The 25,083-nt window shown below is 43.7% G+C and overlaps 1 protein-coding gene across 4 annotated transcripts in view; it reads right to left on the reverse strand.

Moving 5' to 3' along the window:
* The window catches only part of LOC146776239 (inactive hydroxysteroid dehydrogenase-like protein 1), a 529,540-nt gene that overhangs the window by 286,891 nt on the left and 217,566 nt on the right, over nucleotides 1-25,083 (reverse strand). The window contains exons 2-3 of one of the 4 annotated variants that reach the window (XM_085638278.1): nucleotides 21,803-21,964; nucleotides 16,807-16,917 (exon numbers count right to left, since the gene is read on the reverse strand). The exons of 2 other annotated variants lie outside the window; for them this stretch is intronic. The gene's annotated coding sequence lies outside the window, so the exon portion shown is untranslated. The remainder of the gene's footprint in view (nucleotides 1-16,806; nucleotides 16,918-21,802; nucleotides 21,965-25,083) is intronic. One more of the 4 variants, XM_085638277.1, reaches the window with a different exon arrangement.

Raw genomic sequence — 25,083 nt, forward strand, 5'->3', positions numbered from 1 at the left:
TCATTTAATTGTCTGGTGACTTCTTTTACATAGTCCTCTTTGTCTAGAATGACTATGGATCCGCCCTTGTCAGCCTGTTTTATCACAATAGAAGTGTCATTTTGAAGTGTAGAGAGGGCTTGAATTTGATTTTTTGTCGTGTTGAATTTTATCCCATGTTTATTGTTTTCCATTTCTGTTATGGCTGACAGTAAAGTTTTTTCAAAGATGGTAACTTCCTTGGGAATTTTATTAGTGGGTGGGCAGAAAGTAGATTTTTTCTTTAGGCCCGTGTCCATTGCAGGCTCCATGGGAGGGTTAAGTGAGAAAAATGTTTTGAGCCTTATTTTCCTGCAGAATTCCATAGCTTCCATTTTTAGTCGTACAAAATCAGTATGTTTTGTAGGGACGAAAGATAATCCTTTTTCTAGAATACTTGATTCGTCTTTTGTTAAGATTCTTTTAGATAGATTGAAGACAAGTGAAGTATCTAATTTTTGTAGTTCTGTCGTCTGGTTGTCATCTCCCACGGTTGTGTATTGAACCGGACTCTGCCTCTTGACCGTTGCTGGCCTCTCCCTAAAAAAGGAGTTTGTTGTTGAGGACGTTGAAAATTGCCACGTTGGTTAATATTGCGTTGCCTATCTTCTAATTCGCCTTCACTGCCACTTGATGACGATGATGAAACGAACGGACACCTTGCGAAAACCCTCTGACTTCGACAGGTATGCAACGCCGGAAGATTGAGACTACGGTCTGATCAGTCCTTTGTTTAAACTCCCCCTCTCCGTTAATATTCCTAACATTTTACCGATTTCTCACAGAGTTGACCACCACCATTTTTGATGAAAAGCGGCGCCCTCGCAGCGAACGCCTAAACTCAATTACAACCACAAGAGACTTCCACTTAAGGTAAACCCTGGCTTTCACACGCGACGTACCCAGGTGTTTCCCTCCAAAGGATTAAGCTCCATCTGAAGCCATGTCTGTTGCTTTCTCAATTTCTCAACCAGGTTCAGCCCAACCTGCTGCCTTCCTGTGAAACAAACAAATTTCCTCACGTTGGTTTAGCAAACCCACTCAACTGTAAGTCAATTCCGAATTTACTCATCTGCTGAATGCACTTCTTTTTCTAAATAAGGTATGGTTGTCCTTACACTCTTTCACTATTTCTTCTTTGTTTAGACTAATCCCGTCCGTCTCCATCCGACACAAGGTAAATTAATTGAGCTCCCTTACAAAGATTGCTGAGAGAGGTCAAGGGGAAGTACCCAAATTGATTTAGGTTTATTATTACTTTACAGGTCCTGAAGAGAGACCCGATGAACCATGGGTCTCGAAACGCGTAGACCTTATACAGTGACCACAAGAGGCTAAAATACCGAAAATTAAGAAGTGTTAGCAGTCAAACTTGGCGCTCTCATAACTAACTCTGTGGTCCTATGATTGTTAAAATTGTGATTCAATGTGAATTAAGTCTGTGTGATAGTAGGAATGGATGTGATTGCATGAGATGTGTATGTGATATGTCAGGATTGAATGTACAAATGTTGTAAATACTCTATTAATTATTTTTTCTAAATATTCAGCCCCTTGGGCAACAGGAAGGTTATAAAGACCTATAAATTAGATTAATAAAATATCGATTCAATCAAACAAAATAATGAATTTATTTTTCTGACACATTTTGTTTCACGCTTTCTGAATGTGTACTCCAGAATAATATGGTAGCTTTAATAGAAGGGCAGTTCTAGCACTTCAATTGTTTATATATCCTACAAAACAATAGCACCTGGACTTAATATTTTACAAATTAAGCACTGTTTAAGGCCGGGTAACTGAATAGGGTGGTAAGGGTGTTTTTTTCGGGTTTAGGGTTGGATAAGGGCATTGGGGGTAAGGGCGTTTTTGGGGTCTAGGGGTGGGTAAGAGTATTGGATGGTAAAGGTATTTTTAGGGTTTAGGGGTGGGTAAGGGTATTGGGTGGTAGGGTGGTTTTAGGGTGTAGGAAATTATAAGGGTGTTTTTAGAGTTTAGGGGAGGGTAAAGGTATTGGGTGGTAAGGGTGTTTTTAGGGTTTAGAGGTGGGTATAGGGTGATTTTAGGGTGCAGGGGTGAGAAAGGGTAAAGGTTGGTACAGGTGTTTTTAGGGTATGGGGTGGGTGAGTTTATAGCTTAGAGGTTAAGGGAATAGGGTGGCAATGTAAAAAAATGAAATATTGGGTAGTTTGGGGGTCTCTCCCAATTAAAAAAAATGTATATTACCTACTGGGGTCGTCAGTAGGTAGTTATAGTTAGGACCTATTTTCCATAGGAAATCCGCAACATTCTATTCCCAATAAGTCTGACGCCGGTTGACGAATCTTCGCGAAATTTTCCAAACTTTTGCCCAGATCCGGTCCGCTCCTATCCTGAAAGTTTCGTGGTGATACATCAAGCGGGGGCTGAGAAAAAATGGGGATCCCAAAATGCATTTTCCCCATGCAATTTCCCATAGGACCTGTTGACGCAGCTACAGCCCGAACTGCTGAACGGAATTACATCAAATTTAGCAAAGAGGTAGTCCTCAGTTCAGACTCGTGCCTTTTGCATAAATGGTGTAAATCCGTTCAGTAGTTCATGAGAAAATGAGACTAAAAAAGATTGCTATATCTATGGACTCAGAGGATCCGCGCACCCTAAGCGCACCCTCTGCGAACCGAGCACGCACCCTCCCGATCACGCGCTGAATGCTAATTGGCTGTCAAATGTCTGTCTACATTCGAAACCAGGAACTGTTGGCAGCCATTTTGTGTCTCGGTAGAAGCGAGGCTGATTAAGTAAGGGAAATAAATGTGTGAAAGATGTAAAGGGGGCAGGGTAGAAATACTCTGACCCTCTAATGTTGCTTAGGGGGTCCCAGATGAGATGTCATCAGTGATGTCATCAGTGATGTCACTGACCATGTCATGAGTGATGTAATATGTGACATCATCAGCAGTGCATTGCGGGGGCGCGAGTTATAGTTAGCTGAAATAACTATAACGGGGGAATTTCTAGGGTTTTTGTACGAGGGAAATGTCCAGCTAACTATAATGCCCCTGAAACATATGGTTTTTTCAGTGAATATATATATATACATAGCTACAGGGGTTTCACTTACCTGATAGACACTTACCATTTCGTATTAAAGGCATGTGTGATAAAGGCATATTCATGGTAAAGGAAAATGCATGGTAAAGGCATTCATTGTAATGTCAAACAGCCAGTCAGACCTACCCGCTTTGTCAATGTAAGCTTTTTTGAATCAGTGTACTCATTCGTCATATGTAATAAAGTGTATTTGACTTTCCAAACACAAGAAAAAATCTGTACTCAAAGTGTCAATATGGCGCCCCACTTATGTGAGTGGGATTTTCGTAGCAAACTTTGGCACAAATATTTACAGAGCTTTTCATATCAACCTGAAATTAGCAAAAATCTACCTCTGCCTTTGGCCTTAGCTTGGGGAGCTGAGATAGCTTTTCGAGTTAGAAAATGCATCTGCTTGTCTTTACCAAACCTTTATAAGAGCTGGTTACAATTGCACCCGAGGGGTAAACTACGGGATAGAGAAGAATTACCTACCGGGTAACAGGTACACACTTACTAAGATTTCTAAGAAAAGAAGAAAGGGTCATGGGTTAGCTGCCGATTTTATTAGGCATTCCTTGACCCAAACCATTTAAATGTAAATCACATGTCAAAACAGAGATTTACAAGAGAAACCATAAATATTCTTTTTTAATTTAAAATGGGCTTTCAATATGCTAGTCCCTTGAGACAAAGGGTCAGACTCGGAAGATGATAAAAGTTGAAAAATCACTGTATGAAATTACAAGAAGCCTCCTCCTGAATGTGAGATACATTTTCACCTCAGAAGATAGACCAAGTCCTATTTCATTACCTTTCAGTAAGAATTCAATTATATAGAATGTCTTTATTTTCGTACAATAAGCGCGTGCTAGTTGAATTACATTTAGAATCTGTTGTTAATATTATCCAATTGAGATACTTTAAAAAAAATACATAATTTTCAAAAAGTTTCCACTGAATGCGCAAGGTAAATAACCATAACATGCTTTAAGGGGAATGCAGGGATCAGACTACAGCTATTCTGCATTCAAGAAAAAATTGAGCAAATTCTCTTTCCATTTCATGTTACAGAAATATATTTTCATCAGGACAATAGGTGGAGAAAAACGTGTGCGTTTTTTTTTGTGTTCACACAACCAAGGAGGCACCAAATAAATGTTCTTTCAACTCTGACGCCTGAAGATGGGATTAAGGTCAAAGAAAAAAAATCGCCTTTTTTCCTACTAAGCATGCAGCATATTTAGTGCAAAATTAGGTTTATCAGTTTCTTTTTTGCAAAGTGTATTGACTGATGAGGCTTTTTTCGTGTTACAATTTGTATTGCACGTGTAAAAAGATTTGTAAAAAAATTTGTGCTTTTTTAATTTCTTTACAACTTGTGTTCTCCATTTCCTCACTAGGGAAAAAGTGTTTTATTTGAACTTCATGTACAACTGGTCGCAAATTACTGGTCGCAATTTGCGACCAGTAATATTTGCGACCAGTGTGGTAATTTATGAAGCGCCATATGTACTAATAGGTCGATTTGAAAACTTCCAATTTGTAGTGGGTCGCAATTCAACCTACCCCGTGAATATTAATGAGGTAGATCGCAAATTGTGACCCACAAGAAATCGCAGCCATCACGGGGATGGTGGCTTGCTGAGGTCCGCAGACCACAATATCTGTGACTGCTTTTAAATGAAGCAGTTTTTTTTCTTTAATTGCAGCCCGTTTTTTTTTTTAAAGATAACGGGATACGTTTAAACCAAAAAAAATTAAAACTATCATTTTTATTTTTTACCAGCGAGTAGGCAGTGCTTCAGTGGACCACTGCTTACACTTAAAAAATATTTTTTTCAATATTTACAAGTGAGAAGGTGTCCCTTGGGAACCCCTTTCCATTTGCAAACGGGTTGTCACCTCCTTTGAGATGTTGGTAAAATATGAATGTTTTGCAAACACATTTAAATTGCAAAACATTAATACATACCACTAGGATTTGGTATAAACAGGGATAAACATCCCCCTTCCAAATACCGAATCGGTATTAGGCCGCAACGCCAAATTGCAATAAGGTGATGTGTTACTAAATTGCAAGTTGAGTTTCATACATTGGAATAAGCCTTTTTGTCTTCAGAAATGGCCCGATTCTGCAAATCATGCCGTTTATGACTGCAAATAGACTTCGTACATCTGACTCTTCATTCTGTAATACGCAAGATACAAAAACGACGCAGAAAAGCAAATGCTCCACTTTTTTGTAATCTATCCCTTGGCTGTGGTGGTGATCGTATGTTGAAGGAATAAGCTCTTTGTAAGGATCAATGAGGAAGGAGGCATTACTTTAGAAGTTGATGCTCGGTGATCCCTGTGTCACTAAAAAATCTTCCTTTGTAACTGATGAAAACCTGTCATCACTATTTGCTGGATCTTCTTTGTGTATAAGCTTTTCATGAACCTAGCTAGTGAGTAAGAACATGGTGCTAGAGCCCAGGTATACAGTTTAGAATTGTTTACAATAAGGCAGTAAATGTTTTGGGTCACTGTGTTCTTCGAAGAGCTGTGTCTTCCTGAATTGCAGGGGGTAGGAGCAGTCACTGGTGTAGCAAGGGAGCCATTGGCAATAATGCATGAAAGGAAAATAGCCTCCATGTATCTCAGATTGCAAGCGGTTCTTATGTCAAAGGGGATGTTCTTCCAGATCTTGGGTGTGCAGGTGAAGCTAGCCTGTCTTCTCATCTTGCCTTTTTGCACTTCTTTGCCTCTTGGCTTTCGATGTCTTGGTTCCTGGTGAAGCGCAGTCCACCTGCGGTAGTTAGCATCTTGGACAGATATGTGAGGGTTTTGTTTTTAACAGCTTGTAGAAATGCAGCATTCTTGTAGATGATGCAGACCTAGTGGAGAAGGTAGGTCCTTCAATGTCTGTATGCGATGCCACATTCTCCCATTCCTGCTTTATGCATATAACAACAAATGTATAAGACTAGGTGGCTCTTTGTACAAAGAGGCTGAATAATTTCAGCAGTTCCCTGTGTTCCTGTACCCCTATGGATGTAAATGGTGTATGACTGATTTGTCCATCTTCCAGGACTTTATTATAGAAGGTAGATGTTTAAAAACAAAACTGGTGTAACCACTCACCTGCACTAAATGCCACGATAGTCATAAGGGCACTCCTTCACCAGCACCAGGATAGTGCAGAGTGGGCTCATCCTGAGCTGTTTATTTTTGTTTTTAAAATGTGTCTTTTTGTGGCATGTGAAGGGTCATTAGAAGCGGGTTTACAATTGTATTGAGACAGGATACTGTTCATCCTGTCTCATACAAGGTTAAAAGGAGAAAACAGTGGGGTGTGTGATAGCCAGTATAGTACCTCCCTCATGCCATGTATTGATCGACATGTTTCAGTGCCTTTAAGTGCAGTTTACGTCTATGGGTTTTCTTGAGGATCAAACTTTCCCTCTTGAAGCTATCTACCCTAAAGAGTTCCTACTAAGGGCCCAATTACGATGCAGGCTGAAACGTCTCCAACCGTCGGTCGGAGCCCTTCAGTCCGCATCGTAATCGGTGGGTCAGATTCCATCACGACCGACCCATTTTGATGGGGTCGGTCAAAAGGGAATCCAAATCGGATTTCCGAATGGCATTCGACAGGCTCGGAGAGCTCGTCCGCCATACGAAAAGCCTTTAGTAATCCCTCAGCCAGCTCTTTACGGCCGAGGGATTACGATGGCAGATTCCAACAGCCTTTCTGTACCGTTCTTTCCGGCCCCCCTGCTGATCCCTGCACTGCGTGGCAGACACCTTGAGGTGCCTGCCACGGGGCGCAGGGATGAACGGCACCTCTGCTCTGTACAATGGGAGCATGCATTCCGTTCGAAATGCATGCTCCCATTGTAAAGTATAGGATTGCGACTGAACAGGGTTCGGTCGCATCCTACTTGTAGTGCTGGAACCGAGAAACAGGAGGTAGTTCGGTTCCAGTTCCCAACCGGTGTCGGACGGACTCCGGTCCATCCAACATCGGAATCGGCCCGTTAGTGAGAAGATAAGATGGTTAGTAGCCAATATGTAATCTCTGCCTTTGAGATCCTAATTTACAATCCTAACTCCCTGTATTATGATGCTACAGATGACAGGCAGTCATCTCTATGATAGTGTGTTCCTCCCCTTTACTTGTCCCGCCCCCTCCACCTCAAAACAAGGTAACTGTAGCTGTTTTGAAGCAATTGATGTCTGGAAGTAAAAACAGTACTTTCTTTAACCTAAAGACCTTGAACGCGGAGATGATTCACAAAGGTGAATAATCTTCATTTTGAAGTTATTAAAGTTAAGATAGTTTATTTTAATCATGAACAATCTTTGATATGTTTCTCACTTCCAAATTGGTTTAGTTAAGTAGTTTTTTTATGGAATTCATTTTTTTCTTAAATGTGAATACTTCTATATAAAATTCTGCCCTGAACAAGAGCAAAAAATTCCAAAGATATGCCTTATTTCACAGACCTAGTCATGATTGACTTTATATCTAGAGCAGATTTGATGATTTTGCTGCGCTTTATAAAGAAAATGGTTCTTTCCGTCTCATTCACGACATCTTCTTCAGCTTACTAGCCAGAAGGAACACTGTACCCTTGGCAGAACATAAGATTTAGTGCCTCCTCCCTATAACTTGGCCATCCATGCTTTAACAGTGAGTATTGTCACTTGGTGGTGGGGAAGGACTAGAGGGAGGGCAGTAGAACAAACTCCCAAGCTATTGGGCTCTTGGAACTGACTTGTGTCATATCACCGCAGCTGTGATCACCAATATGACAAAGTTAGACTTACCTCATCTTAAGCAAAATTATGTATGCTGTTGCATAAACTTTCAATGTGTATTTTTCTATAGACAGGCTTATGGTTTTTTGATGCTCCACCTGTCTATAGTGACTTGCCCACCACTTGCCTTTAGTTTGCTGTGTACAGCTATCACACCTTTACAAGACTGAAGTGAATTAATCATACTTTAAAATGCTTGGGGAGATAACTCTTGGAAGCAAATTAGCTTAGAAGAGAGCAAAAGATAATGAGGCTCCCTAAATTACTTTGTACTCCTACTCTTGAATTAGGTATTTCACTTTAATAGCAGATTATCTAGGCATGGGCCTTTTGGTCGTGCTAAAAGTTTATCAATGACCACTATTGCCTTCTATGAACTTGGGCTATAAAAATATTCCAGAATTAGCTGTTTGTTATCAGTAGACAGATATTAAAGACACAAGTGCAAAGGGATCATGTGCACCATTTAGACTCTACACTGAAAATCATGTGAAGTTTGAGAATTACTGCGGTGAAGCATTTGTGGTAATGCTAGTGAGCTCCCCCATGCTGAGGGAAGATATATGCTGCAACTGCTATGGCGGAGCCCTTCACTCACAACCATGTGCAAAGGGGCATCTTTTTTGGAGTGACTCCAGGGACTCGCCCTTTTAGTAAAGTGCTGCACATTTTCAGTGTTCCTATAGTCCGCAAGTGGCACCCTACTCCCCTGGCAGCTCCCAGCTATAGTCTGGACATGCAGTGCTGCAGGTGGGTACGATCAGGAGAGGTGAGGCAGGGAAGGGCCTAGTGGGGCTCAAGGTTAGCAGGGCTCTGAAGTAAAGGGTATCTTGAGAGGCAGGCTTTGGTGGAGGAACGGGCAGCTGAAAGTATTCATGGAATGGGCGCAGGCTACCTGTGGTCAGCTGAGCAAGGGTTCACTACTAACATCAGTACTGGATGCTCAGGCAACCCTGTATAAAAAAATTGATCTTTGTTAGCGTTTAGGAGGAGTGTCCCAGTCAGAAGGGAGGGTAGAGTGTCACAAAGGTGGGTTAAGCAAAAGTCTGGTTGCGGCATTTGTTGTGTGCCTCAGGCAATAGCTTCTTCGAATAAAGCAAGGAGATGTGCTGTAGTCTACGCAGCGATACACCTACAAGTAGTGACTTTAAATCTGGAAGTTGTAGTTCTGACTTCTCAACAATCACGGTTCACACTAGGACATGAGCCTATCTGACCCTAGGGACTGCTTCAGCAACTGAGCCCTTGATTGACCTAACTAGTCCTCCTTAATTAGGACTAAACCCCTATCCCTCCGAAACAAAAAAATCATCAGAATGGGATCATGATTTTTCATCTACCAGTGGTGAGATCCAACCAAAGCCGTGGCTTCTGTCTCTGAATCCTCCGTGGACATTTTATAGACAGTGGTGGATTTAGCAAAAGGCTTTTGATCCATGAAGAAAGGTATCAAAGAGTAAATTAAGGAAACTCTGTGCACTTTAAAGAATTTCTTGATGACTTGAGTATGGAACTTGAGGAAGTGGGCATGGATCCTGGCATGCTGGCAGGTACTATTGTGGACAGTGAACCCTCTACTGACCGTCTCAAGGTCGAGGGAATTAACATACAGCATACACTTGCAGCACAAAGATTGAAAGCTGGGAAGGATGTGAAAAATTGGAGAAACGTTCCAGGAGAACATAAGGGATAGCTGCCTGTAGATGTAAGCGAACGGCAGAGACCATGAATCATGCATAATAGAAATGTTATCTCAGCCAGGAGAGACACATGCAGCGGTGTGTCTGGACAGGGACTGTAAGTTCAGTCCAAGGGTATCCAAGACTTGGAGGCTTTTTGGAAGTTGTAGGAAGTATCTTTTTAGGGACATGTGTGTTCTCAGTTCCAAAACCCATCAACCATGACCCTTTAAAGGTGTTTTGATTTGAAGACAGTCCAGAGTTTATTTGTATGTATTTTATGTTTAGTATTTGCCATGCACTACTTTCTATGACATCATTAATCTCTTAACTATAACGTCCACTTAAACTGTATATATATAACCAATCCTCAGCCCAACATTCCTGCTGCAGGGCACATAAGCTACGGACCACAAGAAGTTCGGATGGTTAAATACAGAGAGAGCGCTTTATTTCAAATCACGGCACATCGTGTTGTTCAGGCCAGTGCCTGTCATGACTCATTTCGACCATTAGAAAACACGGTCTTGGTCTCAATATATATACACTCACTGAAAAAAACCAAAGGTTACAGGGAAGTTAGGCTCAGATTTCACTCACTCATGACATCACTGATGACATCTCAAATGACATCACTGATGACATCATCCAGTGACTGAGTGTTTTAAAAAGGTTTAGGAGTGTTTAATATATATATCAAGGTGTATTGGTGAATCAGTGGGTGTATGAGTGCCTGTATGGATGATTCAGTGGATGTGCGACTGACTGTATGAGTGAGTGATTAGATGTCTCAGTGAATGTATGGGTAAGTGACTGGTTGTGTGAATGTATCAGTCTGTCAGTTGGTGTCTAAGTGGCTCTATGGGTATGTGAGTTTCTGTATAGGTGAGTGATTGGTTGTCTGAATACCTCTATGGGTTTCTGAGTGTCTATATGGGTGGGTGAGGGTGTGCGTGACTGCCTGTATGGATGAGTGAGTAGGGGAGTCAGTGGCTGTATGGGCTAGTGAGTGCATGTGTGAGGGGTAGAATGGGTGTGTGAGTGTTTGTATGGCTTTGTTGGTGAGTGAGTGCCTGTGTCAGTGGTATAAGGGAGAGTGGACATGTGAAAGGCAGTATAGGTGAGTGATGATCTATGTGAGTGAGTGAATGTCAGAGTATCTGTATGGGTGAGTGAGTGCTTGTGCCATTGACTGTATAGGGGAGTGAGTACAAGTTAGTATCTGTATGAGTAAGTGAGTGATTGTGTGTGTAACTGTATGGGTGAGTTAGTGGCTGTGTTATTGACTGTAAGGGTGAGTAGATGTATGAGTAACTCTATGGGTGACTGGCTCAGGGTGTGAGGGGCTGTACCTGTATATGAGTGGATTTGTCAATGGCTGTATTAGTCAGAGAGTGGGTGTATGAGTGGCTGTATGGGTGAGTGAGTGGATGCGTGTTGATCTATGAATCAGTAAGTGGCTGTGTAAATACTGGTATGGGTGTGTGAATGGGTTTGAGAATTGTAGTGTCAAAGTTGGAGTGGGTGTGGGTATGAAAGGTTATAAGGGGGTGTGAGTGGGTGTGTCAGAGATTCTATGGATGATGTCATCAGTGATGTCACCGATCATGTCATGAGTGATGTAATATGTGAGCTTATAAGCAGTGAATTGTGGGGGTGCAAGTAGCTCAGCTAACTATAACGGCTGAATTTCACTGGTTTTGTACGGGTTAAACCTGAGCCTAACTATAACGTCTCTGTAACCTTTGGTTTTTTCAGTGACTTTCAATGTTTTTTTATATTCCATTTCCTAACTAAAACGTCCATGTGACCTTTGTTTTGTTCAGTGAATTTCTAAGGTTTTTTAAATGCTAATTCCTAACTATAACGTCCCTGTAACATTTGTTTTTTTCAGTGAATTTCTATAGTTTTTTTAAGTAGTACTTGTGTTTACAAAGTTGTCGATAAAGGAGGTGGGCCTCTGACTTGCTCTCAGGAATCCAACTGTGTAGGACTTACAGGAGGTCCTAGGAGTGCTTCTTGGCCCCCATGATGCCTCAGGAGAAAAGTGGTCTTCATCCCCCAACCAGTAGTGCACCTAGAGGTGCATGGCAGAGTGGTGAGGAAAGGGGGCATGGCCTCCATAGACCTCTTAGCAATCCCGTTGTGTGGGAATTATTGGAGTTAACAGGAGGGGTAGTTGACCCCCAAGGATGTCCTTGGGGGCCAACTACCCCTCCTGTTACCTCCAGTAAGACCCACACAGAAGGATTGCTGAAAGGTTGTCGTAGGCCATGCCCATTTCTCCACCACTCTGCAAACGTGCCTCCTGGTGCACTGCACTACTAGTAGGGGGATGAAATCGCCTTGGCTATTGAGGGTCGTTGGGGACCAACTACCCCTCTTGTTACCCCCAGTAAGTCCCACACAGCAGAATTGCTTAGAGGTTATCAGAGGCCATGCCCCATTTTTCCATCACTCTACAAATACACCTCCTAGTGCACTATTAGTAGGGGTTTGACGTCCCCATGGCTATTGAGGGTCCTTGAGAGCCACCTAGCCCTCCTGTTACCACCAATAAGACTCACTCAGCTGGATTGCTGAGAAGTTATCAGAAGCCATGCCCCCTTTGTCCACCACTGTGCAAACATTCTTCCTGGCACCTTACTGATTGGGGGAAGAAGTCCACTGAGGCCCTCAAGAGTAAAGTGGGATTCATTGCCCAACCAGCAGCGCACCAGGAGGTGCATTTGCAGAGTGGTGGAGAAAGGAGGCATGGCCTCAAAGTCCTCTCAGGAAGCCTGCTGTCTGGGAGATACTGGAGGTAACAGGTTGGCTTTCTGGACTCCATGGACCCTCAGCATCCAAGGGGACTTCATTCCACAACCACCACTGTCCCATGAGGCGCCTTTGCAGAGTGGTGGTGAAGGGGTGTGTCCTCCGACGACTTGCCAAAGGTTTTGTTTTATCAATTTAAAGGGAGGATGCCCAAGCGCACCCCACCTGCCATTTTAGGCCCCATGGACCCCATCCCCCCAGACCTGCCCCTTGCTATAGGTATATGTATTATATATATATTTTTTTAAATAGAAGGGGTGCTATGCTTCCTGATGTTGGCCTCGGGGACCCCATTCCCCAGAGCCCGGCCTGTAGTGCACCCACATTTTACTTGTTGGCGACTACAGGGGGAACCTAAAGGCCTCCGTGGTCCCGGCTGGCTCCTCGCCTCCTGCAGAAGCCAGCATTGCTTTTTACACACATGGTGCTGCTGACTGCTGACATGCACCTCCCTGTGTGTAAAAAAAAGTGTTCTCCGCTTTGAGCAAGCGAGAGCAAGATGCTCTCACTTGCTCTCAGAAGAACACTGTTAGCTATTGCATGGCATGCCATAGCAAACTGCAATGTCCCTGGGGTGGGCACCCTGGGACATTGCTGGAGCTGGCCCTGTGGAGTGGTGGTCCCCCAGGTCATTTTTGGCTCCAGGAGGGGGGTCGCGTGGCCACCCTCCTTCCTTGAGTAGTGGCCTGCCCTGGGGAGGTGGCAGTCCCTGGGACCGAGAATGGCCCGGCATGGGGGGCCAAGCGCCCTCCTCCCATTTATTTATACTACACTTTGGCCCCGGGGAGGGGGTGGTCCCCAGGACTGGGGGGTTCATGAGGCCCCCCGACATGAACATTTAAAAGCCCTGGGGAGGTGGTTGTCATCCAGGGCAGGGGGGGGTCCTTGAGGCCCCTCCATTAAATTAGCCCCGGGGAAGTGGCGGTCTCTGGGGTTGCAGGAAAGGCCATAGGGCCTCCCCCGCACTTAGTTAATTATTAGCCCCGGAGAGATGGCAGTCCCCAGGGCTGCGGGGGCCGTGTGGGCCCCCACATCTTGTTCAATATGTTTGCCCCAGGGAAGTGGCAGTCCCTGGGGTGCGGGGAGGCCGCATGGGCACCCCCGCATTACTAAATAAACTTCCTCCGGGACCTGGCCCACCCGGGGGCCTATATTTAACAAAGCATGGCAGACCGTGCTTTGTTTTTTTTATTTCGGCAGGAGTCGCCAATCTAGCGCAACTCCAGATGAATTTTTTTTTTTAAATACTTTTTTGGCCAAAGAGGCCTAGGGGGTCGGGGTGTTTGTACCCTGCACCCTTTTCTTTTTTTTAACGTATTTCTTGTGACTCAGCCGCGTCACAAGAGGACTGCCAACACTTCCTGCTTTGAAGTGTTGGCAGCCAATCAGGTCTCAACATGAGATCAGGAGGGGTCACGAATCCACCGCATCCCTACATATACAACTGGAAATTTCTTTACATTTCTCAGCAACTATAGAACTGGTTTACATCAAATCACAAAATGGTACTTCCTTGAACCAACATCTACCTTCCTGACAAATTTGGTGTAATTCTGTTCAGCAGTTTGAGCTATAGCTGTGTCTAAAGGTCCTACAGGAATTGACATGAGGAAAAGGTGCTTTTAAGCACCCCCTGGTTCTCGGCACCTGCTTCACGGATCACCCCGAAACATCCAAAACAGCAGCTGAAGTGAGCGTCATACTAGTTTTGAAAATATCGTGAAGATGCGTGTGTGTGTTTCACTTACCTGATATATGCTTACCCTTTTGTTGTAAAGGCATGTGTGGGAAAGACCAGCATGCTAAAGGAAATGAGTGGCAAAGGCAATACCTGGTTAATGCATTGCGCTGCAAAGGCATTAGTTGTAATGTCATGCAGCCTGCCAGACCTACTGGCTTTGCCAATGTAAGCTTTTTTGAATCGGTGTACTCCTTTGCCATATGTGATAAAATATATTTGGCTTTCCAAACATAAAAAAAAAAAACTGAACTCAGTATCAATGTAGCACCCCCACGTATGTGAGTGGGATTTTCCTAGCAAACTTTGGCACAAATATTTGCAGTGCTTTTCGTATGAACCTGACATTAGGAAAGATCCATCGCTGTCTGTGGCCTTAGCTTGGGGGCTGAAATAGCTTTTCGGAATAGAAAATGCACCTGCTTGTCTTTACCAAAGCTTTATAAGAGCTGGTTACAAATGCACCCGAGGGGTAAGACTACGGGATAGGGAAGAATTACCTACCGGTTGACAGGTACACACTTAATAATGACAGAAGTGTTGCAAAAATAAGAAAGGGTTAGGGGTTAGCTGCCGATCATATTAATCCTTCCTTGACCTAAACCATTTAAATGTAAATGACGTGTCAAAGCAGAAAGGTTTAAAAGAAAAATCAAAAGCATTCTTTTTTAATTTAAAGGTAGACTTTCAAGGTGCTAGTCCCTTGCGGCAAAGTGTCAGAAGTTGAAACCTCACTCTATGGAATTGCCCGAAGGCTCCTCCTGAATGTGAGATACATTTTCACTTCATAAGATAGACTAAGTCCTATTTCGTCACTTTACACTAGAAATTAAACTAAAGTTTTTTTTTTATTTGCTTATATTAAGCACGTGCTATTTGAATTACATTTAGAATCTGTTATATCCCATTGAGAAACTTGTAAAGAAAAAGCATAATTTTCAAAAAGGTTCTACTGAAAGCGAGAGGTAAATGAACATACCATGCTACCATCATTTGAGCAAAGATATCTTTACATCAAATGCATTACGGTGAACGCAGGGATCAGACTACAGATACTCTTAATTCAAGAAAAAATTAGAAAATACTCTTTCCATTTCATTTTAGGGAAATATATTTTCATCAGAGCAAAAACATTGATAAAACGTGTGCGCTTATTTTTAGTGTTCATGCAATCAAGGGTCACCAAATAAATGTTCTTTAGACTTTGAAGATGAGATGAACATTGAGGAAAAAAGATCTATTTTTTTCCTTTTAAGCATAAAGCATATGTAGTGCAACATTAGGTTGCTCAATTTCCTGTTTACAACGTTTATTGACTGATGAGGCTTTTTCGTGTTACAATTTGTATTGCACATGTAAAACGATTTGTAAGGAGAGGTGTGTTTTTTTTAATTGCTGCACAACCTGTGTTCTCCATTTCCTCACTAAGGGGAAAGTATTTTATTTGAACATGGGCATGATCTCCCTTCGGGTCAGGTCTACTTACAACTGGTCGCACAATACTGATCCCAATGTGTGGCTTTTGAGCCTTAGATGCTCCACCAGGTTGCTGTCTACAGCTATCACACTTTTACAAGGCTGAAGTGAACCAATCATAATTTAAAATGCTAGGGGGGGGGGGAACTCAAGGAAGTGAATTAACCTAAGAGAGCAGAAGGTCATGAGGCTGCCTAAACGACCCTGCCCCCCAGTCTCCCAGACAACCGTTTGAAGTAATCAGACTTGAGATAGGTATTATTTCAATTCATTTAGTAGCAGATTATCCAGGCATGGGCCTTTGGTTGGACTGAAAGTTCATCAGTGACCGCTTTTTCCTTCTATGGACTTGGGCTATAAAAGTATTCAAGAGTTATCAATGGACTTGGTAAGCTAAGATTTGGGGGAAATAGTTTTTTTTTCTTCAAATGTTTCCACCAATGTTTACAAATTATTTATCAGCGGGCAAAGCCATGAGTCTGGGCTAAATTGACGTGACTTCTTTGTGATCCACAGGACTCCAGGGACTCGCCCTTTTGGTAAAGTTCACACATTTCATTGTTCCTATCATCCACATGTGGCACCCTGGCGGCCCCCTACTTTAGTCTGTGCATGCATTGCCGCAGGTGGGTACGATCAGGAGAGGTGAGAGAAGGGCCTGGCCTAGTATCTCCTTGTCTTCTGATAGGCTTGCATAGATGGTATGTAGATAAAAGCATGGCAAACTAAAGCTGGTATTGTGGGAAAGTGTGGCTAGAGGCCCACAGGGCTCTTAAGTAAAAGGTATCATCAGATGCAGGCTGTGGTGGAGGAATGGCGGCAGGAAGTATTCGTAAAATGGGCGTGGGCTACATGTGGTCAGCTGATCAAGCGTTCATTAGCTACATCAGTACTGAATACGTAGGTCAACCCCTACAAGAAATTGTTCTTTGTTTTTTTTAAACTGCTTTTATTGGGGTTTTTATATGAAAACAAAGACAGCATCACATGTCGTTCAAAGTATTCAGAATCATTAGAGAACCACAAATCACGTGATTGCTAAATGATAGCAAACATGCAAGTCAGAGAGTCAAGTAATACAGCTGTTAGCAGCAGCGGCTGGCACTGATCGGGGGTAGGGGGGCGGCGGAGGGAGGGGGGCGGCGGAGGGAGCGGGGCAGGGCATGGGGGGAGGTTAAATAAAAAGAAAATGTAACTTACCTGCTTGCAGCATCCCCCTTACCACTCGCGTCTCTCCTCCTCCCACCAGCAGGTACTGGAAGCAGCCTGGAGGCACCCAGGTTCCGCTGAGCCAATCACAATACTGCATTGCTGTGTTGGAAAAGAGGGAAAGCGCGCATGACTGGTTTGGGGGGCCCGAGAGGGCCGGCCGAACACTCGTTGTGCTCTTGGGAGTGGGGGGGAACCACTCCTCGGCTGCTCTGTCAGCCACCCCGCCCCACCTTGTAAAGCTGAGTGCACAAAAAAGGGAAAAATAAAATGATAATGACTGAGTTATTATCTTTTTATTTATTTTTTATACTGGTGAAAAAAACAGCGGGGTGATGCTCCTCCGCCTTAGCGGAGGAGCCGCCACTGGCTTTTAGGATAGTTCAGTACTGGATGAGACTTGTAAGTACACTAAGCAGTTGCGTGCCAACATTTCTATCCAGCTAACTAAGGTAATGCCCCCGACTGGGAAAGGGGGAATATCGATTTTGAGTCCGTGATAGGATAGGTGGGTAGGTGGGGAGGATGTTAGGGCAAGCCCGGGGTAAGGTGGTAAACAGCCTTAGGCACAATGACAGAATCATGATGTGCCTTTTTTTTATGTTTGAAATGCTTTATTGAGGAAAAAGTATAGTGAACAACAAAATACAGATCATAGAAAGAACATTGTCATACAGAATCAAAAAGAGAAAAAATAGAGGATCATCATGAGTTAAACATAAGAAACCAGAGGGAAAATTAAAAAGCATTTTGTAAAATTTTAAAGGCAACCAGGGGGAAAAGGGGGAAAGAGGAGAAAAAAGGAGGAAAAGGGGAAGGAAGGGAAAGGAGAAAGAGAAAGGTAAATATGAGGCGTTAGGAGAAGAATAGATAAAGAGATCAGAGAAAAACTAGGTAGAATAGAAAGAGCAAACAAGCCAAGGGTAGGGAATAGTTGAAAGGCAGGAAAGAGAAATGCAAATGTAGAAGATATAAAAGGGAAAGAGTCACTTATGGGGGTTTGAAATTCTCAGAGGATAAAGGAGAGATAGATTTCGATTTCAGAGCCATGCGGTCAAGATATGCTGTGAGAGGCAACCAGAATAAATCTCTATTGAGGGTAGGAGTGGAGGCAGCAGCAAAACGAACATCAAGCCTGTGATAGTGACAGAGAGAATTCCACCAACATTGTATAGAGAGCTTAGAGAAGTCCTTCCAATTAGAAGAAATATGTTGGAAAGCCAGAGCCAACATAAGATCTAATAGACCAGAGGAGCGAGAAGGAATATCAAGAGTATCAGAGATACTACCTAAAAAAAGAAGAGGGATAGAGTATGGAATGGAGATAGAAAATAGACGAGAGATATGAGACCACACCTGATCCCAAAGTGCGAGAACAGAAGGGCACAGAAAAAGTAAATGAAAAAGATCAGCATTAGGGGCAGAGCAGGTCCAACAGGCAGAGTCCTTATCAGGAGAAAAACGAGAAATAGAAACAGGAGAGAGATAAAGTCTATGATATAGAAAGAACATAGATTGAGTTAGTGAGGCGGAACGGGAAATTTTTAAGGACCTGGCCCAAACTTTGTCCCAAACAGCTATAGACCAGTCACAGCCCAAATCAAGCTCCCAAGCAAGTTCCAATTTAGATTTCAAGCGGGTCGGATTGGGGGAGGAGAAGAATTTATAAATAAGAGAGGCTTTAGGGAGAGCAGACAGGATCTGAAGAAGCGGGGAATGGGATACGGAAGAGGATGATAAGGGGAGTGAATAATAAACATCAAGTATGATGGCCATGAGGACAGTGAATCTGCGGAAAAAAGACTGGGGACAATGAAACAGAAGTCGGAAAAGAGCATGGGAGAAATCCATCGAAAAGTTGGTTAACCCATATCAGACCCTTTGATCTCCACACAGTCCAGCAAATAGGACGATTATTGAGGAGAATAAGCGAATTGTACCAGATAGGGGAAGCCAAAAAGGATTCACGAGAGACCGGGTCAGGACGGACCAGAGCATGTAGAAGAGAAGAAGTGTGTTTGAACAGGGGTAGAGGAGTGGTTAAGTTCTTAGCAGAGAAATGTACAATTTCAGATAGGGAGAAAGGAGAGAGGAGTGAACGTTCAATAGAGAGCCAAAGAGGAGCAAGAGGGGAGGGTGCAAGACCAAGCCAATTAGAAGCCTGACGGAGAGAAAAAGATTTATGATAGAGACGGAAATCCAGAAAGTTGACTCCGCCATTGGATTTCGGTTTACGAAGAGCAGCTAGAGCAACTCTCGATTTTTTATGATTCCAGAGAAACTTAGAGAGACAGGAATCAATGCGTTTGAAATAGATATCAGGGATATGAATGGGGAGCATGGAAAGGATGTATATAAGAATGGGAGAGATCATCATTTTGATCGAATCCAGCCGACCCCACCATGAGAGAAAGAGAGGATTCCAAGAAGAGAACAACTTATCAATACGGGATAATACAGCAGACATGTTCAACCGAATAGATGAAGGGATGGAGTTAGAGAACCAAATTCCAAGGTACTTAATTTTAGAGGAATTCCATGCAAAACCAGTGGTCGAAAACTGATGAGGGAGACAAAATTTAGTAAGAGGGAGAATCTCAGTTTTATCAGAGTTAATCTTGTAACCAGAGACTTGGGAAAAGGAGCTAAACTCAAGTAGTAAGGCCGGAATGGATTGGTCAGGGTCAGAAGAGTTTCAAATGAGTCTTGTCGTAAGGGAAGCCAGAAATAGAAATGTTGTTTCTAATAGACGTAAGAAATGGCTCTAAAGCTAGGACAAAGAGTAGAGGGGACAAAGGGCAGCCCTGACGGACGCCACGCTGCAAGGGAAAATAGGGGGATAGATGGCCATTAACTAAAACAGACGCTTTAGGGGAGGAATAAAGTAAAGAAACCAGAGAGATAAAATTAGGACCAAAACCGTGCCAACGCAGGGAGGCAAACAGAAAGGACCAATCTACTCTATCAAAAGCCTTCTCAGCATCAACCGAGATGGCAGCTAGAGAAATGTTGAGAGAAGGTACCTTATTGAGAACATTGAGAAAAAGGCGGGAATTATCCGAGGTGAGTCTGCCCTTTACGAATCCACATTGTTCCTTACCAATGAGATGTGGGAGGAGGGGATCTAAGCGCCAGGCAAGAAGTTTAGCACATAATTTATAGTCTACATTAACAAGGGATATTGGGCGATAATTTTTACAGAATTGGGGGTCGCGACCCTCTTTAGGTATTAGGCAGATCGTAGCCTCGTGAAAGGTACCGGCAGCTGTGCCAGAGGTAAAGAAGGATTGGAAGAGGGAGAGAAGTTTAGGAAGCAGAAGATCTGAGAAATGTAGGTAGAATTCCACAGAGAAACCGTCCGGACCCGGAGATTTACCTTTTGGTTAGAGATGTTAAGGCGCTATCTAGTTCGGTAATAGAAAGGTCAAGTTCAAGATCAGGGAAGTTAAGATGAGAAGTGGAGGGGGCAGGGATTTTATCCAAGTAGGATTGAATAAGGGCAGCCGAAGGGGGGGACTCAGGAGTATAAAGAGATTGGTAAAACTGTTGAAATTGGGCGAGTATATCCTGCTCCTTATGCAAGAGAAGATTATCGGTGGAATATATCGAATCAATCAGATTGCACTCCTTGCGAGACTTAAGGTAGTTGGCCAATAGTTTACCTGACTTGTTGCGACCTCCGTGGTAGCGGGCGCTGCTGCGAAGTAATATTGAGGAAGCGTTATCAGTGGTGATTTTGTTAAAATCAAGTTTGGCGCGTATAAGATCTGGTAAAACCGTTTTAGTAGCAGAGGTGTAGAATTTATGCTCCAGGGATTTAATATGGGAGAGAAGGTCTTTCTGTTTCTTAAGGTAAGACTTCTTTTTCTTTGAGACAAAATCAATCACAAAACCGCGAGCGGTAGCCTTAAAAGAGTCCCAAATAACGTGAGGGGGTAAAGAGGGGCAGAATTGAGTAGAAAAAATTCCATAGCAAAGGAAAGAAAAGAAGAGGAAAAGAGGGGATCTAGGAGGAGAGAGTTATTGAAACGCCAGCGGGAGGATTTGGGATGAGGAGGAAGAAGATCAAGAACTGTGACAATGGGAGCATGGTCTGAGATAACTATCGGCTCTATAGAAGAGGAAAGAAGATTTTGAGAAAGAGACTGAGAAAGGAAGATGTAGTCAATCCGAGAGAAAGAGGCATGAGGAGGTGAAAAGAAGGAATAGTCCAAAGAGTCAGGATGGGACAGTCTCCATGAGTCAAGAAGGTGAGATTTAGAGATAGTGTCAAGGAATTGTGTATGTGATTTGTGGGGGGTAAAGCGGGCAGAGGATTTGCGATCAAGAAACGGGTCAACAATTTGATTACAATCCCCCCCCAGAATGAACAGGGAATCACTGTATTGAAAACACTTAGAAGTTATTAGAGGCCAAAAATTACAATCAGGATGAGTGGGGCCATATACATTAAAAACAGTCAAGGATACAGAATTAATTAACAGCTTAACTAAGACCCAACGACCCTCGGTATCATTTTCTTGAGAGAGAACTTTACATTTGAGCTTCTTGTGACACAAAATGGCCACACCATTCTTTTTATTGGATGTAGGAGAAAATAAGACCGTTCCCACCCAGCCTCTCTTTAATTTGAGAGACTCCGCCTCAGAAAGGTGAGTTTCTTGTAAAAGAACTAAATCAGGAGTATAAGAGGCTAGATGGGAAAGCACTCTCTGTCGTTTAATAGGGCTAACAAAACCTTTCACATTCCATGAGATAACTTTGAATTAAATAACAATAAAATGTGTAAAGAACAGAGAAAAGGCATAAAACCAAGAACGCCATAAAGGACAACAACAAGTGAATGAGAGAAAAGAGCAAGACAAAAGAAAGTCAGGAGATACAGTAAGAGAAAACAAAGAAAAAGGAAAGAGAGGAAAAAGGGGGGAGAAGAGAAGTAGAAGAAGAGACAGTACATATCCAAAACGGATGACTGAGGAAAACATACCTGAAGGGGGGAGGGAGATGACAAGATGACGGTGGGGTATGGGAGGATTCGACAAGAACGGCCTCCTAAGCCGGAGAGCAACACACCGCACCAGGACGGAATATGAGGAAGACGAATCGTATGATACGAAGAGGGATACAAGAGGGTTTATCGAATAAAAATCTAAGGGAGGGAAAAAGAAACGTGTTAAGCAGAAGTCATGGTGAGATAAACAGTACAAAAGCAGACATTATATGTAAACAGAAAACCCAAACAACAACCACTATAGAATCACATCAAGCAGAAGAAGAATCAAACCAAGGAGGGAGAAATTTCAGCAAAAACCTGTAAGGAGAAAAAACCAAACAGATAAATAATCAACCAGTAGGGGGATTGGATGTGTCCATGCCAGCATTGGTCTGAATGTGAATAAAATTCTTAAGTTCAGCCGGATCTTGGAAAGTCCAGGTATTGTTTTGATGAGTTACCTTGAAGGTACAGGGGTGAAAGAGGCCATATCTAGCTCCAATAGAGCGCAGAGGAGCACGAAGAGATAAGAATTCTTTTCTTCTGGCAGCAGTGACATTAGAAACATCCTGAGAGAGAAAAACTCTCTGACCCATCCAGGACACTTGGCGCTTCGCTCGAGCTGTAGAGAGGACCAGAAGGAGATCAGTAAACTTGAGGAAGAGGATGATGACCCCTCGCGGTTTGGTTGAGGAGGAGGAGCGAGGGCCAAGTCTATGAGCTCTTTGGATAATTAGAGCAGTAGTAGTAGGAAGATCCAGAAGTTTCAAAAGAAAAGAGGAGAAGAATGTTACAGGATCATCCCCTTCCAAGGACTCCGGCAGGCCATAAACACGCAGGTTGTTCCTCCTATTCCTATTTTCCAAATCCTCAGTGTGCTGTTGGAGGGTTAGAAGAGACTTTTCCAGAGAGGAGATGCGCTGAGAGTTTGACTGAATCTCAGTGACCTGCTGCTCCACGGAAGAAACACGAGTTTCCATCGTTGACCATTTAGCCTCAAAGAGCTGCATCTTCGCATTAGTCTCCTCCACAAACGGACGTAGAGCGCGAATCTCCTCCAATATCAGCTCCATAGATATAGGGGACGAAGGCGTCTCAGGTGGAGGTGGAGGAGAGTCTTGCTTCAATCGCTTAGACAAGGAAGCAGAAGGAGAAGATTTGTTTAGGGCAGGCTGTGACGGAGAAGAACGGGTGGATGATGTCGTCGCCATTTGCTCCGTGGGAGAAGGATGGGAAGAGTTACCAGCCGTTGAAGAAGAGGCGGAAGAAGGAGAGCTCTTCGAGGGCACAAAGACAAACTTTGGGTTGCCCATAGAAGCTTGAACTTGCTAGGGCAGGATGAGAAAGAAGTGCTCCAATGCAACGTCTTGTACGCAAAAAGCAAAGAATGTCAGTATGTATAGATGAAAAACACAGCGATCAACAGAAGCACTAACGGATAACAGCAAAAACCAGAGTCCCAAGACACAGAGGTGATGCAAGCAAGGAATGAAAGGCTACTTCCAGTGTTGACAGAGAAGTCACCAGTGAGCGCAAATGCCAAATGCGCCGAGATTTAATGGTAGAATTGCAGAAATCCAGCATGTGGGCGTAACGAGGATGTAGGGAGATTTACGCACTGGAACTGAAGTAAGACATCAGGGAAGAGCACAGCAAACGTAACAGCCTGTGAGGAGAACATGGATGTAGGGGTCTCCCAGGAAGCAGCAGCAGCATGAAAAATATCATTCAGGCATAGCGCGATGACAGAGCGGCCATTAATTGTCAATGATAAAGTCCAGGAACAGAAGGAAGAACAAGGAGAGCATATTTGCAGTTACCTCAGCGTCGCGCACACATCGCGCCTACTTCAAAATGGCGGCCGCGCTGAGGCACTTACACCGAGGAGCGGGAACTGGGCAAAAAACTGCTGGAAGACGAAGTCCGGCGGTCACATCCTCAGCTCGGAGATATCTGCTTGAAGGAGCCACAAGGAAGGAGCCGAAACAGTCGCAGATAGCGGTGGGGAGATGAAAGAAACCGCCGCGGCGCAGGGAGCTCCGGACTCAGGTGGCCATCTTGATCGGCATCCAAGCCACGCCCCCTCCATGATGTGCCTTTACAATTGAACAAATGCGCCATTAACACGCATTTGTTTAGCATGCAAGTCATTACAATGTCTTGCTTCAGGGGGGCGCATTGGTGCAGAGGTGTTGGATTTAAATTACAACACCTTCCCCACTGATCCGCAGACTAGAGTTGGATTAGTAAATTATAATAATCCAAAATCCAGCGCCCCCCTAGGGCAAGTCGTTGTAACGACTTGCGTGCAAAAGAAACGCATCGTTACAATGCGTTCGTACTAATGATGGCGTTAAAAAGGCATGTGTTCTTAACGCATGGTTAATTCCGACATACTATCGGTGAGGTTCCATCTGTGTTGTGGTTGGTGTTGGGAGTTCGTGTGAGAGCAGGGCGGGCTCTCAGCTATTCTGGGCTTTAATGATGAGGGCTGCACATCAGGAGAAACCCGCAGACTGTGAACAGGAGCAGGGTACTTGTGGGTCAGATAGGAGGGACTGGGTCCGATATACTGGGGGCAGAATGAGAGGGACGGTAGATGGAGTGCAAATGGTGCTGTTATTCATATCAGAGTTCACAATTGCAGACCATCATTACGGTTGACTTGCAAGTATTGGTCAAAGAGAGCGTCCTAGGCAATAAAAATTGGTCGCTTACGAAGGTGCCAAACCTCTTCATAGCACAGAGCCCCACCCTCGGCCTTTGCCGATATCCGCAGTGCTCCAAAGCCATGCAGCCACCATTGGGGCCTGTTCTGCTCTCCACTGCAGAGTGAAGACTCTTGTAGCGAGTAGGAGAGCCATGCCGGCAAAGCACGTTCTCATCCTGTGACGCTTCCTGCCCTTGAAAATGTCGCGGGCGCAGGCCTCCCATGTGTTGATGTCAGTGAACTCAGGGACCTCCTGTAGTACGCTATAAATAGAATGCCAGTAGGAGGACAGGGCTATGCAACACCACAACATGTGCTGCAAATCTGCAGAAGCCGAGTGGCAGTGGGAGCAGCTAAGGAGTGCATTGGGTAAGTAATGGTTGAGCTGCTCGGTATCAGGTAGACTTGGTGTAAAATGGAGAATTGTATGCTTTTATCCAGGTATTTCTACACACTCGTTGGGGAAATTGCAGAGCATGTTCCTATTTGGTGCTGTGTAGTGCCTGCCCGACATCATCCTCCCATTTGTCCCACAGGGCCATCAGTGAGAACCCAGTGTGGTTCT

This window comes from Triturus cristatus, chromosome 12 (assembly GCF_964204655.1).
Source record: "Triturus cristatus chromosome 12, aTriCri1.1, whole genome shotgun sequence".
Lineage (NCBI taxonomy): Eukaryota > Metazoa > Chordata > Amphibia > Caudata > Salamandridae > Triturus > Triturus cristatus.